Genomic DNA, 6,424 nt, shown 5'->3' on the forward strand with positions numbered 1-6,424 from the left:
GCTCACTCGATAAAGCCACAGCACATTCACTAATTTGGCTAATATTTAAACAAGGTTAAACCATAGGAACCAGAACTATAGTCATGAAAAAGATTCATGGAATCCACCCTGCAGCCTCCAGCTTCCATGGGGCAAGAAACAAATAGCTTCCATTCCCTGGGGCCCAAAGAAAGCACATGAAACCTACTTTAGATCTATTTCCTATAAGTGAACTCAAAGAAATTTAAAGCCCAGACAACCAAGACAGCAAAATGAGCACTGGGGTTTTTTGTTGTTATTGTTGTTGTTTTTAATCTTTTTTCAGTGTTATCCTGCCTCACTAGCCAACTGGAAAACTAGACAATCCTCCAGTCCAGGGAGGTGTGGACTTCAACCTCCTCCTTGTCACCACCTGTGCCTGCACCATTCTGGCTCTTCTTGTTATTCTTCCTCTTCATAGGGCCCGAGCAGTCACCACATAAGAAGAACAAAAGGAGAAATCCATATGATTTGGGGAATTTAGATGGACAATGAAGGATGGGATGTTCACCACCTGCATGTGGACACTGGTATGGCACTGGCAGTTAACACACAGGCGTGGTGAATAGACCTGACTTCAACACCTGGTTCTGTAGCTGCTTCTCCAAGAAGGTCTCAGTCTTCAGACCCAGGCTGCAACCCACCTTCATCTTGCCTTCATCCAGCACTCCATGTGAACACATTGTCTCAGCAGGGCATTGCCTTTAAAAAGATTCTGTGAGTCCTTTATGTCCAGTGTCAAGCAGCTCCTGTGTAGCCTTGCAGATCTTCGCCAAGGTAAATTAAATTCTCCAGAACTCACCTTTGTTCCAAATCCCACATTCTCCAATCAGCTTCAGTTCCTGGTTGAGACACAACATCTTGAAGGGTCTCTGTGGAATCACATAGGTTTTAACAAAGCCAGCCCCTGGCAACTGGCATGCTGACTCTTTAAGGCCTGCTGTGCCTATCCACTGAAGGCCCATGACAGAAAGAGCTAGTACAATTGTCTTGATCTTCCCACTGAGAGAGTTCAATTAAGGTCATAGCTCAGATTTAGTCAATCAAATATTTTCTCTGCTACAGTTCAGCATTCACTCTGTAAAATATTTCCGTCAGTCACCTCTGAAGGAGTCATGAGTAACTTCTGATTCACAAACTAACATGCTAAACATTATTTGTCTACTCTGATGTGCCATGATGAGTGGTTAGTGGTATCCATGATGACATTTAGTACTTACTCCTTCATACCCTCTTATACAACACCAGTAGTGCAATTTCCCTTTGGTAATCAGAACTAATTACAAGTCTGTTGTTTCTCAAACTGTTTCAGTGTCTTAGAAACAATCAAACAACTAGCATCTTCTCTTTAATTCAATGCAACAAAATTGTTTAAGACAGGACAACTCCCAACCAACTCACAAACCCACAAATGCAGAATAAGAAACAGGAATGCTTAATTATTAAGTGACTTGAGAAGCCCGCTAATAAATCCATTCTTTGGTCCTCATCTTCTATATTATGACTGTGACTGAACTGTGCAAACATTGTTGATATAAAGTATATATTACTTCCATGATAGTTAAGTCCCACACCTGTCTCGGGACCTGTCTCCAGGATCTCATTACTCCCATTAAATAGGGAAATTTCAATTATTGTCAGCATTTCTCACTATTATCTCAGTTTATACAACAAGGATCAGCAAAATTTTCTATACTGTTATTCACATTGTAGCAACAAGAAAAAAAAAAATCCACCAATAAAATCCTATTGTTGAGTTCCATTCAAATTTTATCTATAAACATAAACACTGACACAATTTGCATATGGCACAAGATAGACTTTAAAAACCTTAGGAATGCAAAATGCATTGTTGAGTTATTGTGGTAAAGATTTCTTGTAATACCTAGGAGATACAATCTCACAGTTCATTTCCTGGTCTTTAGGCTCTTATTGTCCTGCGCGCCCCCAACCCTTGTTCCTTGAGCCTTATGTATAGGATATCACCAGTTGACATGCAAACTTGGAAAAGAGAAAATTTTGGGGTCTACATCCCTAAACAAAGAACCACAGGTAAGTCAGGAATGCTGAGAATGGGAGTCTTCTTCCATAGAGGGTACTCCTAATTGGTTATCCAATGGTCAGCCCTGAAATCTTGTACATGCAACACTAAATGGACTCAGCAGGGGGTGTGTGTGTGGGTGTGTGTGTGTGTGTGTGTGTGTGTGTGTGTGTGTGTGTGTATCTAAAGGAAGCCAGAAGTTTGAGAAGGAATTAAATGAGGGCATAGGAAAGTTGAAGAAAGAGAAAGGAGGGAAATGATGTAATCATATTTTAATTTAAAGTGTTAATAAAAATCTTATGAAGTCTAAAGCCACGGAAACACAGGAAGCTTGCCATAGACCCCCAAACTAAGATTTGACTCCTTCCACACTAAATCCTTGGACTAGAGCCCCAAGTATTTACCATGTTTCTGCTCTTCCAAAAGAACTGAAAAGCAGCTAAAATCCTTTTGATCTGTTTTATCTCTCCCTCTTCAAGTGGGGCTTGGTTCTCCTCTTAGCCATTCTGTGGAATGAACTCTCTGTAGATGTAGGGACTATCCTCATAAAGAGTACCCAATGGGGAGATATGCTCTGGAAGTGGGGAGAAAACGTGGGAAAGACACCACTTCTCTCCTGCCAGCCTCAGAACACTTCTAAGTGCTTCCCAATGGCCAACTCCTGCTGGAAGCCTGGAGATTAGGGATCAGCCATCAGCCTATGGGATAGAATGAGGCAGCGCAGGACTAAGTGAATTTGAGAACAAATAGAGTGAAGGGCACATGCCAATGCCTTTCTTTTAAGGATAGGGAAACAGGCAGTTATCTGTTCAAGGTCACATGGCAACAAAGCTAAATTCCCACCACGTTTTACAGCTTCTGGCACATACTTTCAAACATCTGATGAGTTAGCAGAAAGGCAGCTCTCAGTGCTTCCTGAAAAGAGGACATCACTTGGTTCCTAAATAAGACATGCCCAGTGCATCCATAACAAAGAGAGTATCAATGGGTTTGGGAAATATGACTAAGGAGAAAAATGTTAATTTTTAATAACTGAACACACTATTACCATCAAATAGTTCTAATACAAACAAAAATATGGAGTTAGATGGTAATGATAGTTCTTCACCTTTATCTGTGGGCAATCCACATTGACAAGCTGATAAGAAATGAAAAATATGCATTTCTGATCATTTCTCTTTCACGTCACTGCATTTTATGCTTGGTATACCTTAATAGTAATGTAAAGGGAAATACTTTTAAAAATTGAACAATGATCTGGCACTCAGTTGGGAGAGAGGAGTCCATTTTTCAGAACTGGACTTCCTGGCTAAGGGAACTGGCCAATGCTTAAAGGTGAGGGAATTATCTAGCAGTTTTATGATTCATGTTTCTCTGTGGTGGCAAGTGGGTCATCTCCAGCACATGGCTGTCATATCGGCAAGAGCTGCTGCCTATCTTCAGATGTCAGAGATAGAATTACTCTCTTAGGGGCCTGTACAGGAAAGGGCCTTGAGGCTCTGTTTCCTAACATGTCTTCTTCTTTTCTGTGGTTTATCTTACACAGAATGTTGGCTCTTCTGCTTTCTCCTGAAGAGGTTTAGCCAATTCTAGGTAGCAGTTTGAGATTTTCAGGTTTCTTAATGCCTAATAACAAAGCAAAACAAATATCACATCCATTGGTGGATCTTTTTTTCTCTTATTATTCTTGAAATATATTTCCTTATTTCACTTACAGAAGATCTGGGCAGTCTGATGGTATCATCTGACTCCATCTTTTTTTACTTAGCATTTATCTCCTAATTGTTATCTCCCTTTCAACCCTCCTGGCCATTTTGTCTTTAATATGTCTCTACTATATCTGGTACTGAGTTTTTGAGTCAACCTGAAAACTGGCTTAGGCCAAGCAATATTACATACCTATTCTGGGGTAATAAATAGTCATAATAGTTCAAATGGCCAGTTTCTGATTTCTAATGCTTCCTTTATTTGTTGATAAATACTGGTCTTTCATCCCATTTAGGATTTCTAGAGGCAGTGAGTTCATACAGAGAAGGAAGAGGAAGAATGGAGTCTTATTAGGCTTATTAGGTGAAGGAGATATTTCCAGTGCTTAAGACAATCAGCTGATGAAAAAGTATGAGAAAGTATAACATTTGAGCATACATCTCATTATAAAACCAATTATGTAATATACAAATACATATGCAATAATATACACACAGTTACATATCTAAATTAAAGAAATGAAGAAAAATAATTACAGGAAAAATACCAAAGATAACAGCAGTCAAAAATATAAAACATCTAAAATCCAGTTAGCAAAAAAGAGGTAAGACCTACATATTTAAAAATTAGTATGATGCCACTAACAAACCAAAGGCTTACACACATTGTATGGGTCATATTCTCTGACAAGAAAAATCAAGTATTGTAAAAATATCAATTATTCTCAACATGAAATTTCATGTTCTCAAATTTAAAATTCAATTAAATATTGCTAAAACTTAAAAAATAATACTATGCTTAGTCAGAGGAACATCTATTCCAGAAAAACCTTACAAAGACTAAGGAAAAACTAGTTTATTAAAACATGTCACAAAGCTTTCATTAATTTTTGCACTTTTATTAATACAGACTAACATGGAATTTGATAAAAGGTCCAAATATTGGGAATGATAATAAATAAAAAAAATTAGATTTAAAGGAAACTGTCAGTCAAGGGAAGAGAAAGCCTGTAGAAGGGGGCCTTAGAACTGACAGAGGATTAATGTCTAGAATATACCCCCCCAAAAAAGAAACACTCAAAAGACAAAACATCAATAAAGCAAACAAGTCAGTTAAAAATGGGCCATGGAACTGAACAGAGAGCTCTCAAAAGAAACCCAGTAACATGGAAATACCATAAGAAACGTTCCACATCTTTAGCCAGCAGGGAAATGCAGATTAAAACTACTTTAAGACTCCATCTTATTCCAGTCAGAATGGCCATCATCAATAGCACAAAGGAAAACAAATATTGGCACAGATGGGAGAAAACGGGAATCCTTACACTTTACTATTGGTGGGAGCAGAAATTAATGTAGCCCCTTTGGAAAGGACTCTGAAAATTTCTAAAACAAAACAAAAAACTACCATATGATCTAGCTATATAATTTCTGGGCACACCCAAGGGACTCTACATCATGCTTACTGAGATACCTGCATATCCATGTTTATTGATGCTCTTCCACAGTATGTAGGAAATAGAGTCACCCTAAATATCCATCAACTCATGAGTGGATAATGAAACTGTGGAGCATATTCACGGTGGAATTATATTCATCTATAAAGAAAAAAAATGATGAAATTGTCAGGGACGTGGATGCAACTGGACAAAGTTAAACTGAGCGAGGCAATTGAAACCCACAAAAACAAGATGCCCTCTCGTTTGTGAGCACTTCTCATTTGTGAATACTAGCTTCAAATCCCTAGTTATATGTATTTAACTTGAAGTACCTGTGGAAGACAGTAGAGTAGAACATTGCCAAAGGAGAAGAGAAGACCTTAAAGGGATGGGGATAACCAGCCATGGGTAAAAAGGAAGTAGTAAAGGGGATTTCAGGGAATGGAAAGTTTTAGGCAAGGAATGGAGTGGGGTATGAGAAATGAGGTGGGGAGAATGAATCAAAGCTAACAGAGTATGAAAATGTTTTATAGAAACCTACCTACCTATGGTGGTATTGTGTTCCCCAAAATATTGTGCATGCTAATAAACTTATCTGGGGTCAGAGAACAGAACAGCCACAATATTAAGCATAGAGGATAGGCAGTGGTAGCACATACCTTTAATCCCAGCATTCCAGAGGGAGAGATTTACCTGGATCTCTGTGTGTTCTAGGATACAGCCAAGCATGGTGACTCACACCTTTAATCCCAGAAAGTGAGCCTTTAATCCCAGGGAGTGATGGCAGAAAACAGAAAGGTATATAAGGCATGATGACTAGAAACTAGAAGCTTTTAGCTGGTTAAGCTTTCAGGCTTTGGAGCAGCAGTCCAGCTGCGATTCATTCTGGATGAGGACTCAGAGGTTTCCAGTCTGAGGAAACAGGATCAGCTGAGGAATCAGCAAGGTGAGATAGCCGTGGCTTGTTCTGCTTCTCTGATCTTCTAGCATTCACCACAATATCTGGCTCCAAGTTTGATTTTATTAATAAGACCATTGAAGATTCCTGCTACAACTACCTTGTAATATAATTAAAACACAATTTAATGAAATTAATAGGGAGATACCCTGTATGGCCAGATGCTGTTTCTCCTAGAAGGCATGGATTACTAAACAAAATAAGTGTGAGATGCCTGTGATAAGTAGATGGCCAAGAAACCTAAGAGTCCCCCCTCCAAACA

General features: G+C 38.9%; 1 pseudogene; it reads right to left on the reverse strand.

Moving 5' to 3' along the window:
- Positions 1–335: 335 nt before the first annotated feature.
- Positions 336–939, reverse strand: LOC118570300 (annotated as a pseudogene).
- Between the last annotated feature and the right edge of the window lie 5,485 nt (positions 940–6,424).

This window comes from Onychomys torridus, chromosome 19, assembly GCF_903995425.1.
Source record: "Onychomys torridus chromosome 19, mOncTor1.1, whole genome shotgun sequence".
Lineage (NCBI taxonomy): Eukaryota > Metazoa > Chordata > Mammalia > Rodentia > Cricetidae > Onychomys > Onychomys torridus.